The 13,474-nt window shown below is 47.9% G+C and overlaps 1 protein-coding gene across 4 annotated transcripts in view; it reads left to right on the top strand.

The window, feature by feature from the left end:
• The window catches only part of SCOC (short coiled-coil protein), a 171,827-nt gene that overhangs the window by 56,142 nt on the left and 102,211 nt on the right, over positions 1 to 13,474 (top strand). The window lies entirely within an intron of this gene.

Here is a 13,474-nt window from a genome sequence, read left to right as displayed (position 1 = left end):
GATGGGCTTGTAGTTCGTCGGTGTATTAGGGTCTAGTGTTTGTTTCTTGAGGATAGGGAGAACCCAAGACTCTTTAAGGTTGCTTGGAATAGTACCTGATGAGAAGGAGGCGTTGATAAGCTTCGAAATAAGTCTCTTGCAGCGTCCTTGATTAGTTTTGCTGGGCATTGGTCACCTTTGCTATTCGGAGGTTTGAGCGAAAGTATAACCTTCTCAACCTCGATAATGGAGATTTTGGGAAAGCTAAAGCGGGTTAGATGTTGGTGGGGGGTTGTGGGGATTTTGTTGGATAGAGTCGAAGATGTTAGGGAAGCTTTCTTTTGTGCTATCTTATTGTGAAGATTGGAGACTTTATTAACTAAAGCATGCTGAATATTGGGAAGGGAGAGTGTGAGGGAAAATAGTGAAGAAAGGGGAAGTAGAAGGGGTAGGGGTTTCAAGGAGGAGGATGGAGAAGGAGAGATTTAAGGGAAGTGCGGAATGAAGTGAAGGTGGGGGAAGAACGGATAGCAAGAGGAAGGGAATTCCAGTGTAGAGGAGCTAAGAGCTGGAAGGAGCGAAAATGGGAGGAGGCACAGGGGGGTGGGGGTGAAGTGAGAAGGAAATGGTCAGCGGACTGAAGGGAACGGGAGGGGGAGTAGAAGGAGAGAAGGGAGGAGAGATAAGGGGGGGGGGGGCAAGACCATGGAGAGATTTGAAGACAAGGCAGAGAAATTGAAGTTGGGAGTGAAAAGGAAGCCAGCCAAGGTAGGAGAGGGAGGAAGAGATGGAATCACGGGAGGCAAGGAGACAGAGGGTGCGAACAGCAGAGTGGTAGATGGATTTAAGAGGGGCAAGGTGAGAAGTAGGAAGTCCAAAGAGTAAGGAAGAGGCGGGAGAAGATGAGGGAGGAGATTAAGAGTTTAGTAGCGTGGAAAGTGAGAGAGGGGTGGATTTTGCGAATGTTGAAGAGGTGGAAGCGGCAGGAGCGAGAAGGGAGGGAGATGTGTTGGGAGAAGGAGAGAGAGGAGTCAAAGAGAATGCCTAAGTTACGAGCCTGAGGAGAGATGGGGAGATTGGAGGGAGGGAAGTGAATGAACGAGGGAGGAGAGGAAGGGAGGAGAGTTAGAGGGAAAGAATACGACTTCTGTCTTGTCGGGGTTGAGAGAGAGAAATCGGGAAGACATCCAGTTCTTGATGGCAGTAAGGCAGGAAGAGTTGTAGGTGGAGGTCAGTTGAGAAGGAGAAGGAGAGGAAGAGTTGAGTGTCGTCGGCATAGAAGTGGTGGGAGATGGCAAACAAAGAGATAACAGGAGCAATGAGGGCGGTGTATAGAGGGAAGAGGAAAGGGCCTAGCACAGAGCCTTGGGGTACGCCATATTCAAGAGGATAGTTAGGAGAGGACCGGCCACCCTAGGAGACTGTAAAGGAGCGAGAAGAGAGGTAAGAGGATAACCAGTTGAGTACAGAGCCCTTGTAGCCAAAGGAGGAGAGCGTGTGAAGGAGGAGGGGGTGATCGACAGTGTCAAAGGCAGCAGAGAGATCAAGGAGAATAAGGATAGAGGATAGTTTGGCATGGCGGGCAGTAAGAAGGGAGTTCAGAATAGAGGCGAGAGGAGTTTCAGTGGAGTGTTTAGGACAAAAGCCTGATTGGAAGGGTGGTAGGAGAGAGGAATTAGTGACAAAGGATGAAAGTTGAGAGTAGCAAGGCGTTCAAGAATCTTGGAGAGGAAAGGGAGAAGAGAGAGAGGTCTGAAATTCGAGGTGAGACGAGGGTCAGCGGAAGGTTTCTTTAGTATGGGGATGATCGTGGCATGTTTAAAGGCTGAGGAAAAGGTAGCTGAGGAGAGACAGATGTTGAAGGAGGTGAGGTAGTGGACAAGAAAAGGGTAAATCTTAGGGATGAGAAGGGAAGGGAGAAGGTCAGTAAGGGCAGACGTGGGGTGGGCTTTAGATAGGAGGGTGGAGACTTCCGAAGGGGAAACGGGCGAGAAGAAGGACATGCAGGAGGGAGGAGGGGGGGAGAAGGGAAATCAGAGGTGGGGGGTGTGAATTTTTTGCCGAAGGGAAACAATCTTAGAAGAGAAGAAGTTAGCAAAGTCTGAAGGAGAGAGTGAAGAATTGTAGGAGGGATCAGGAGTGGGGGGGGAGAGAGGAGTCAGAGAGTTTGGAAGATACGGCGGGGGTGAGTCGCTTGAGATTGGAGTAGGTTAGAGAAGTAAGAAGATTTGGCTGAGGTCAGACAAGAGTTGTAGATGGAGTGATAAGAGAAGTAAGATGTTTGGTTAGATAGCGAGGGAGTCTTGAGCCATAGTCTCTCGAGACGTCTCAGAAGGCGTCTCATAGAGAGGAGATGAGGAGTGAGCCAAGGTTGAGAGGGTTTCTGGGTTGGGCGGAAGGAAGAAAGAGGGTAGAGATGATCAAGGGAGGATGAAATAGCAGAGGAAAGGGAGGAAAGAGCATCATTCGCCGATAATAAGGAGTAGTCATGGAGAGATGGGAGAAGAGAAGTGCAAGTGTCGGTGAAGACGGAGGGGTCAAAGTTGCGGAAGTCACCGCGAGTAGACTGGAGGGGAAGAGTAAGGAGAGGAGGAGTGAGGGAGAGAAAGGGAAAAAGAGAGTAATGCATGGTCAGAGAGGTAGACATGAAGGGTAGAGACAGGTGAAGGGGGTAGGAAGAGTTGAAGATGAGGTCAAGGGTGGAGCCAGAGGAGTGTGTAGGAGAGGAGGGGAAAGGAGTTAGGAATCAAGGATAGAGAGGAGAGGAGAGGATTGAGGGGGAGAAGGGAGATGAAGATTAAAATTGCCAAGTACTGACATAGGAGAGGGGGAGGGAGAGATAAGCGAGAGAAGGTGATCCAGGTCTTCATAGAAGGAAGAAAGAGGGCCAGGGGGTCGATAGATATTCAGGAGAGAGATGGGGTGGGGAGAGGAGAAGGATTTGTAAAGGAATTCAAAGGAAGGGAAAGAAGGGAGAGCTGGAGAGGAGGGGGAGGAGATAAAACTTGGGGTGGTAGAGGAGGCCAACGCCACCGCCAGTAGCGCAAGGGGTATGGGAGGAGGAGGAGGAGGAGGAGGAGGAGGAGGAGGAGGAGGTGGTTAAGGAAGCATGGACAGAAGTGTTAAGGGGGAGAGATTCAAGTTTCAGTTAAGCATAGAAAGTGGAGGTTGAGGCGAAAGAATAAATCAAGAATTGCTGCGGTTTTGTTCCAGATGGATCTGGCGTTCCAGAGTGCCATGTTCATGTGACTGGAGTGGTGGGCGAGAGGGGGGTAAAGAAGATTAGGGCGGTGAGAGAGGGAAGGTGAGGTGCAGGAAGGGTAGTGGTGGGGATAGGGAAGAGGATGGGGCATAAGGAGGAGGGAAAAGGAGAAAGTGGGAGTGGAGAAAGGAGGGCGAAAAGAACATTTGGAGGATTGCATAACAGGGGCTCAGAAATGGAGCGAGTCAGGAGGGCCGTAACAGCAGACACCTGTGAAGGTGAGGACAGAGACCAGTGTGGTATCAAGATGGGTCAGTAAACAGGACTGGGTAGAGGACAGTGTAGAGGCCACAGAGGAGGGACTGCGGTAATAAAGGGGAATGGGCAGGTACGAGGATCTTGGACAGTTCCTCTATCTACTGAGAGGGGAGGATCATAGGAGGCGAAGGCAAGAGTGGAGTGGAGGCACCAGTAGTATACCCACAGTACAGGCCGTAGTTGGGTTCTAGAACAGTAACACTGGGAGGGATTCAGGCAGTAGAGGTGGTAGGGTGCCAAAGGAGAGACTGCAGCGTTCTGTGGGAGGCCCAGGCTAGAGTGGGGAGAGTTGTAGGCGGTGGACTGGGGCTGAGGCAGGTGTTATGAATAGTCACTCTGGTGGGGCAACAGGCAGAGGTGGTAGAGCGGGGCAGGGACTGTGAGCAGCTAGTCAGGAGGGTCAGGCATGAGAAGGTGGACCCGCGCTGTTGCTCTCAAATCCAGATGGGGTGGGCTGGAGAACTCACAGTAGGTCCATGGAGTGCCAGAGTTAAGAGTAGGTAGGATGCTGGGTAGAAGTTTATCTAGCGTAATATTCTTTTTGTTTCTAGTTGGTGTGGGTGGGGAAGATAAGGTCGACTTAGCGGTGGGCCTTTTGGTTGCCAACGTAAATGACAGAAGGTCGTGGTCTGTCCAGAGTTGAGTGGTCATAGTAGTAATCGAGGAGTTACAGTTTTTGTCCGCCACCCAGTCAAGTATTCTCCCCTTGTTGTGTGTTGGTAAGTTCACTCTCTGAATGAAACCAAGTTCTACCAGGATATTAGCTACAGTAGTTGCTTTTTGGACTTTAGGGTCATTAAATCCCAGATTAAGATCCCCCAGAAATAGGATTTGTGAAGTGCTTTTTAGGATGTCCGACAGTATAGTGGAGATATCTTCGTCGAAGGTGCCAATAGGACCAGGCGGTCTATATATGAAATAGATATTAATTTGGGATAGGTATTTTGACTGAAAGGGATTCACATGATTTGATGTCTAGAGAAGGGGTTATTCGAAGGGATTGTGTCCTCCGACGTATTCCTTATCTTAGATATCTCTTTCCAGCTTTGCTGGCCTCGGAATTTTTCTCTCTAGAGGGCGCTGCGCGTCGACGTCCGCCGAGTCGATGTCCCTCGACAGCCGCCGTGTCGACGTCATCCTACCTATAAAGGCAGCGCGCAGCGTCCGTTGCTCAGTTCCGTTTTTCCGTGCTTACTCAGTGCCTCGGAATATCGTTGCTCAGTTTCGTAGATATATTATTCCATTTTCCTCGAGATATTCGATCCATACTCGATGGCTTCCTCGTCTGAACCGACGACCCCTCGGTCCGGCTTTAAAAAATGCTGAGACTGTGGAAAAAAGATGTCGCTAACGGACCCTCATAGGGTCTGTCTGTGGTGTTTGGGAGCTGAACACCATTGTTCGGAATGTGAGGACTGTATGTCCATCACAGCTAAAGCCCTGAAGGAGCGTAGGGGGAAGCTGGAAAAAGGTAAGACTTCTAAAGCTTCTTCTTCCTCGACGAAGTCGAGACATTCGTCTCCTCGTCACCATTCGCGCTCCAGGTCTCGAAGCGGGTCCCATCACTCTTCGAGATCGAAGCACTCGAAAAGGAGACGCCGAAGATCCCCTTCTTCGTCCTCCTCTTCCTCTGTTTCACCTAAGAGAATCCCTTGCCCCACGAAGCATAGTTCCCAGGCTGAATGGGAGGAATTCCGAAAAAATATGATGAGCGTCTTCGAGAAAGCGGCCTCGACCCCCTCGAAGACTGCCGAAAGCGATGCTCTGGTCGAAAGACCCGAAGGTCCAAAACGCCGCGAGTCGCAGCACCCGACGAAGAAAGCTTCTCGAGCGCGTCATGAACCCTCGAGTAAAGCAAAGACCTCGAATCCTTCTTCGAAGGTTCCGTCGACGCCGAGGTCGGTGTCTTCGACGCCGTTGTGGAAGGGACCTTCGACACACGGGTCTGTCGACTTGACGCCATCCTCAACACCGGCGTCGACGCCAAGGAAAGTCACGGTTGCGGCGCACCAAGTGGCTATTCCCAGGTCTTCGATGTCGTCGAGCAGAATTCCGATTCTATCGAAGACCTCGAGGCCTCCACCTTTGTTTTCGACGCCACTTTCGAAGCCGTCGGCGTCGACGACATCGACGTTTTCGAGGCCGATTATGACAAGTTTGGCACCCTCTGCCTTGGAGATAGGTTTCACACCCTTTGTGAGCTCAGACCAATTGAGAACAATGTCTTCAATTATGGAAGAGGGAGAACTGTCTGATCAAGAAGAGCCATTTGAGTTGCAGGGATCTGCAACCCCAGTTCAAGAGGAGTTATCCTCAGAGGAACGCAGATTAAAGGAACTCCATGATTCCTTACATGAGACAAGTGGTTTAGACACTTCCCCAGAGGTGGAGTTCGCTAGGCCAGACCTGGGGGAGCATGCTGAAACCCCTTATAGAGCCTTAATGGCCAGGATTACAGAATTTATGGGGTGGTCAGCACCTTCACCGGCTTTCCAACAGGATGACCTCACGGATATTCTTGATAAAGGTCCACAGGAGGATCCTGTAGTACCTTTTCATAAAGCTCTTCAAAGAAAAATAATGACGAACTGGGAAACCCCAGATGTCGTCCCGGCAGTAAATAAAAAACTGTCTGCTAAATACAGGGTATCTTCTGCAGACCCAGAGTTTTTGTCCAAACACCCATCCCCAGAAAGTCTGGTGGTACAGGCAGCATCTTCTACTGACATCAAGAATGCTTACCCTACCGTCCCACTGGACAGGGACGATAAGAAATACGATGCTATGGCTAAGAAAGTCTTTTCGGCATGTAGCATGGCGTTAAAATCTATTAATGCTACTTGCACCCTTGCTAGATTTAGCCATACACTTTGGGAGTGTGCTTCTACAGAGGCTGACTGCATCCCGGAGGGAGAAGAAAGGGAGGCGTTCCTAAATATCATAAGGGACGGTAAAGACGCTATGTGCGAATCCCTCCAGACGGGCATTGACTCGGCTGACAGTATCAGCAGAGCAATGGCGGCAAGTACAACAACCAGGAGATTTGCTTGGTTGAGAAAGTCTGGTTTTGCCCCAGATGTGCAAGCCAGGCTCTTGAATATGCCATTTGATGGCTCTTCTTTGTTTGGGAAAAAGGCAGATGACAGTTTAGAAAAACTGCAAACATCAAAGGCAGCAGCAAAATCCCTAGGCGCTGCAATTCGTCAGACACATTTTCGTCCCACAGGAACCTCTGCGAGAGGCAAGTCTTTTCGCTTCTACTCTGCATTCGGAAGAGGTAGAGGACGACCGGCTCAAAGGGGACAAAGAAGAACTACCCGAGGTGGACGGGGTAGATATTCAAACGCCTCAGCAACAGCAGGTGCCTCTTTACCATCGGCATCTGCATCAGCCGCCCCTAAACCACTCTGAGGACTTCCCTCACAAGACACCTGTAGGAGGCAGGTTAACTCAACATCTAGCGGAATGGCAGGCTATCACGTCAGATGCTTGGGCATTGGAGACAGTTGCACAAGGTTACTGCCTGCCTCTCCTACGCATACCTCGGAGTCATCCACCGGGGATCAGCTCTCAAAAAGCTCCAGATCTGCTCCTCTTGCAGGAAATTTTAGACCTGCTAGAGAAAGGTGCCATAGAACCGGTACCTGTAGCGGAGAGGAACAAGGGCTGGTACTCCCCTTACTTTCTCATACCAAAGAAAGACGGAGGACTGAGACCCATCTTGGACTTGCGGGAATTGAACAAATTCCTCAGGAAAGACAAATTCAAGATGGTAACTCTCTCTCAGATCCTTCAGGCCCTTCAGTTCCAGGACTGGTTGGTATCTCTGGACCTTCAGGACGCTTATTTCCATGTGCCAATCCATCTCAAACACAGGAAATACCTGAGGTTCGCAATTCTCATTATCAATTTCGAGTTCTGCCATTTGGGCTGACCTCCGCCCCGAGGGTCTTCACCAAGTTCATGTCGGTAGTGGCTGCAAGTCTAAGGAGGGAAGGGATTCACGTCTACCCCTACCTGGACGATTGGTTGATCAGAGCTGTATCTTCGGAACAAGCTCAGATCCAGCTAGATTATGTTTGCCACTCCCTTCACAGACTGGGCTTCTCCCTCAATTTAAAGAAGTCACAAATGATACCATCGCAGAGACTCAAGTTCATCGGAGCGATCCTGGATACTTCCCTGGGAAAATCCTCGCCACCAGAGGTGAGGGCTCAAGATATTCTACAGATGGTCACCAAGTTTCAAAATGCCCAACGTCTCCCAGCCTTCGAATTTTTGAGGTTGCTAGGCCTCATGGCATCCTGCATTTTCCTAGTGCCAGAGGCTCGCCTGAGAATGAGATCTCTCCAGTGGGCACTGAGAACTCAGTGGTCACAATTCTCAGGGAGAATGACAGATCTTCTTCAGGTTCCCGACAGGGTGGCTCGAGACCTTCAGTGGTGGGCCTGTCAGGAGAACATTCTGAAAGGAGAGCAGTTTTGGCAACATTGGCCGGAGATAACAGTAGTCGCGGATGCCTCACTTACGGGGTGGGGAGCCCACGCCAACAACTTGACGATCAGCGGTCATTGGTCTCTATCGGAGTCCAGACTACATATCAACCTGTTAGAGCTGAGGGCCATCAGACTTGCGCTGAAGGCTTTTCTGCCATCTGTACAAGGAAAGAATGTCCTGATAATGAGGGACAACACAGTGGCCATGCATTACCTCAACAAAAGAGGAGGCGTATGATCACTACCACTGTGCAGAGAGGCAATGCAGCTCTGGTTTTGGGCAATCCAAGAAGGAATCTCTCTATCGGCAGTTCACCTAGCCGGAGAGAAGAACTTGACAGCGGACGCTCTGAGCAGGCAGAGCACAGTCTCCCACGAGTGGGAACTAGCTCAGGAAGTCCTTCAAGAGATCTTCGCCCTTTGGGGAACCCCTCAGGTGGATCTGTTCGCCACCATTGTCAACAGGAAGTGCGATCTGTTCTGTTCAAGGGAATTTCCCCCGAGAGGAGCTCTGGGAGACACGTTCATAGTGGACTGGGAGTTTCCACCAGTCCATGTCATTCCTCAAATGATCAGGAGGTTGAGAAGATTCCGGAAAACCATGATCCTAATTGCCCCGGCTTGGGCCAGGAGAACGTGGTACCCGGACCTTCTAGACTTGTCCATCTGCCCTCCAATTCGACTTCCACTCAGAGAGAATCTGCTCTCACAGAAGGGAGGTCAGGTTCTCCATCCAGACATCAAAACCCTCAACCTTCACGCTTGGCTTCTGAAAGGCTGAGGTACAAGGATTGGGACCTCCCTGATGACGTTATGGAGGTGTTGCTTTCGGCAAGAAGGCCAGCAACAAAATCTTTATACCGCTGGAACAGATTTTGCAGCTGGTGTAGAGAAGAGAATATCGACCCCTTTTCATGTGGTACACCAACGGTGTTATCCTTTCTACTCTACTTGGCAAATTCAGGCCTTCAAGTTTGCACTATCAAGGGCTATCTCGGAGCGCTATCCATCTTTAAGCGCACTGCGGAAGAACCATCCTATTTCAAGTTACCCTTGGTAATACAGTTTCTAAAGGGGTTAACTAAGGTTTAACCCCCAAGACCATTCCAGGTTCCCCTATGGGATTTAAATTTAGTCCTAACTTTCCTGATGGGCACACCTTTCGAACCACTCCACTCTTGTTCGTTAAGGTTTCTTACCCTTAAGACTGTTTTATTAGTAGCACTTACATCTGCTAGAAGGGTGAGTGAGCGAGTTACAAACTCTTTCTTGTAAACCCCCTCATACAATCTTTCACAAAGTTGTTCTGCAAGTGAAGCCTAATTTCCTCCCAAAGGTGGTTTCTGAATTTCATATCACACAGACGATTACCCTTCCATCTTTCTAGCCTCCTCCCCATTCGGGGAAAGAGGAAGAGAGGTTACACAGGCTGAACCCAAGAAGGGCTTTAAGTTTTTACATTAGTAGACTGGCTAGTATAAGACAAGCAGACCAGCTGTTTGTAGGCTACGCAGGTCACAAGCTGGGGCTACCGATAACTAAGCAGACCATTTCCAGATGGATTATTTTAGCCATTTTGGAATGTTATAAACTGGCAGGAAAACATCAGTGATGGCTAGGAAGACGTCATTTTCTGCTACAATGAGGCTAGCTATCTCCGTAGCGTGCGCGACTAATGATCTTGCGAAGGCCCCCTTGAGGTCTGATGCACAGCTGTCTAGCTAGGGGGGGGTGCTGGAAATAACACCAGTAGCATATGTGCCAATATGGGGCTTGGATTTTTGGAGTTTTGTATGGATGAGACTAGGTGATGAGATGGTGGTCTTTTTTGAAGTTGTGGTTTGTCTATTAGGTAGGCTCTTTCTCTGGCAGTCACAGAGCTGCAGGGGGTTCAATTAGTTTGAGCAGTCGAGAGTGAAGTTTAGAGTTTCTAGAGGTGATGCTACAGGGGCTGTTGAGGTTGGGTGATTGGGGGGGGGATTTCACTTGATAGTTGTTCATGAGTCAGAATGTTTGGAGTGGGTGGGGTAGAGAATGATGGCAGGTGTGCTCCTGGGGATGAGAAGTGTAGGAGGAGAAGGACTGTTGATGGGCGCACTCGTGGAATGGGGAGGAATAAATAAATAATAATAATGATGAGTGTGTTGGGAGGGGGACTGATGGGCGCATGTGTGGGGAGGAAGAATGATGGGCGGGAAGGAGAAGACGAATGATGGACACACTCATGGGGAGGAGGAATAATTGGCGCACTGGTGGGGTAAGGGCTGGGGCAGAGGATTAATGGGCGCACTCGTGAGGAGGGCTAAGGAGGAGGAATGATGGGCGCAATCGTGTGGTGGGAAGTGGAGGAGGAATAATGGGCGCACTCGTGGGGTGGGGAGGAGATGGGGAATGATTGGTGCACTTGTGGGGTGGGAATGATGGCCGGCATTCATGGAGAGGGGGAAATGACTGCGTGTGCAACTAGGGTAGAGGAATGCATGTGCACAGGGTGGGGGCTTAAATGTGGGTGTGCGGGCTTAAATGTGGGTGTGCGTGGGGGAGTGCAAGGAATGCAGGTTTGTATTCAAAGGGGGAAGCAGGGCAGGGGTGTGGGAATCTTGGTCTCTGAATGTTGTAATGGAGAACAAACATCTTCTCCAGTCCCTGGGTGAAGTCTTTCTTTTATTTTTAGGCTTTCCTTGAATCTCTGGTGCGATACTATGAGCTCTGAGGTTCAGAATTCCTCTGAGTACATCACCCCTGCTTTCTATTCTGTCATTTCAAGGTACACGAACAAAAACATTGTTCACGTATTGGCTGAAAATTACGAACTGCAGAGAGCAAGAGGAGGTGACTGTCTCTATATCGATGCAGAATTTCCTCTTTGGTTCCTTGCTCCCTTTTTTGGGATTCATCTTTAGTTTTGGTAGGGACGTGTGCTCATTTATTCTCTTGATTCCACTTGTGGCAGTGGTTTTCAAACCTATTTCCTCTGTTTTGTTTGTGAAAGGTATGTCTCCATTTTACATTTTAGGTAAGCATTCCTGAGCGGTTGGTGTGGCAAAGTGTCTATAATCCCGCAATTTGCAGTCATGTAATTGCAATTTTAGGTTGTAGGTCATTTTTCCCCATCTAGTACCTTGTGCAGTTGAAGAAAAGGAGCCAACCATACAGGCTTTACTGATTGAAGGTGGTGATCCTATGTAGTCTGTTGTTTCAATACATTTTGGAAACACTGCAGACTCCGTAAGACCCTAAAATGCATTTTAGCAGGGGAGTCCTAACCAGTGGATGCTGTATTTGTATTGTATCTCGTTTTAATAAGAAATTAACAAAAACGTGTTCACAGTGGGACCTTGGTGTTTTTGGCGTGTTAGTGGTGTCCATAATCGGACCAGCCTTTTTATGTAGGTGATGAGGGCAAGAGGTTGGTAGCCTTTTATAAAATTGTAAAATGTGCATAGGTTAGCCTCCCATTAGTTGATCTAAGATCGAGTGGAGGCGTTGGGGCGTATTCAGTATTCTAACTGAAGTTCTATGGTCCGTAATCTCCAAGTATCTGAGAAATGCATTATGCGTGATGTGTTTTTTATTTTTTGCCAAAATCTGCTTGAATGTGATGCAGTGTGTCTCATTCGTAATGTCTCACAGTTGCCGAGTACCTACCTAATCCCAAAACTTGATATGCTACAGTCTATATTACACCAAAGTGAGTGGTGTTGGAGGTTTCATGAAGTGTTAGGCATTTGCTAATTTTTTGTTCCTTGCTATCGATGTGCGTGTCTCGGAAGCGGCTCTTTTATATTTTTAGGTGCAGTTGATATATTCTCTATCTTCTGGAGTGCCCTACTAGAGCCTGGCAGGTTTTCATACAGCTCCAATGAAATAATGTCCTCATTACTGTTTGTGCTGACGAAGTATCAACATTTGTTTGAGTGCTGTCGATGGTAAGCAAGTTGCAGACTTGAGCTCTCCTCAAGTCACGATCGTGATGGCTATGGCGACTTCATTGGGGTGAACCGTGAGGGGTCAGAAACATTTTGCCCCTAAAAGTATAGGAATCCCCTTCAGGAGGGACCCATTGAACATCAAGGGAGCTTAGTACGCTGGTTTGAGCTTTCCCTCTGCATGGTCCCTTCTCTGTCCTTCATGCTGACTTGGACAGACTTTTTATTTAAAGCTAATTACCTGGCTCTGTGGTAGTCCTTTTCAGTGACAATAAAGCAAAGTAACTGCTGTCTTCTACCAATGGCAAAACCAAGATGACCGTGCACCGTTATTTTTTCTGCTCTATTTTTGCGCAGGAAGGTCTGTTAAGTCCCTTTTGCCAAAACCATCGTAACATGCCTACGTTTTCACGTATTATGTGTTCAGTGATACTAGTGTTCTCCTTTGCACTGTGCGTTTTTGCTTATTTGTAGAAGCCGTTCCTCTAGGTATCTTGGAGAGACCGATTGTGCTTAAAACAAAAAGGTAACCATGTTCTTCACTGGACAAAACGTGCTATATGCACATAAGCGTTTAGGGCTTCTGTGTCTCCGGTTAATTTTTGTGTCAAAATAGAATGTTTTAAGTTATGTTTAGACTTGATATCTTCTTAAAGACGAGAATAGTGAATAAACTAGTAAAACCCTTTTTTTTTAAAAAAAATTTTTTTTTTTTACATGTATGGTGTTCTCTGCAAGGGGTGTCCTGGGGGAAATGTGCCGATTTTTGTTAGTGAGATGCATTCATCTTGTATGTTTAGACCTTAGCACACTTTGATCAGTATATAATCATCAAATAAAGTTAATTTCAGAACCATTTGCCATAAAACGTATATACAGGGATAAAACTAAAAACACATAAGATAATAATAATTTGGCATTTATATAGCGCTACGAACCCTCAGGTATCTGAGCGCTGCTTATTATTACCCATGGTGTGTGGTAATAATAACAAATAATAACAAAACAAGATAGGACACACGACACACCATACCAAGGACCGAAGTTGAGATTGCATAAGCAGGAGCTAAAATCAGCTACTGGCTATCCAGCATTAGCCAGTGACCAGGAGCTACCCTGGAGAACCAGGTGCTAATGAATAGCCTTCCGCAAATGTAACTTGCACATACGATAGACCATCATGCGTTAAATGTCGCACAAATGTGTACTAACATTTATTTGTAGCTTTTCCCAAATAAGAGGAAATAAATTCATATATGCGTGTTTGTTCAGCATCCGTTGTCCTGGGGAGCAAAAACCGACTCCTGGTAGCTGTTGGTGTCATGCTGACCAGGCTCTTCTAGGCTACAAGCATGAGCTAAATAAATTCCAGCTCCCCTCCATTTCTAACTCTGGTATACCATTTTCAAAATGTAAATTCTGAGGCGACCTAAAAACGTGCCTACAATTTAAAATCTATCAAAGATGAAGACAAAAAAAGTACAGCTCATGTACCATCTTGGGAATTCGTTCTAAGAGGACATAAGAATACTTCTATGTTTGAGCCTGTA

Source organism: Ambystoma mexicanum, chromosome 6q (genome assembly GCF_040938575.1).
Source record: "Ambystoma mexicanum isolate Mex_15411 chromosome 6q, UKY_AmexF1_1, whole genome shotgun sequence".
Classification (NCBI taxonomy): domain Eukaryota; kingdom Metazoa; phylum Chordata; class Amphibia; order Caudata; family Ambystomatidae; genus Ambystoma; species Ambystoma mexicanum.
This window is presented reverse-complemented; position numbering and strand designations above follow the sequence as displayed.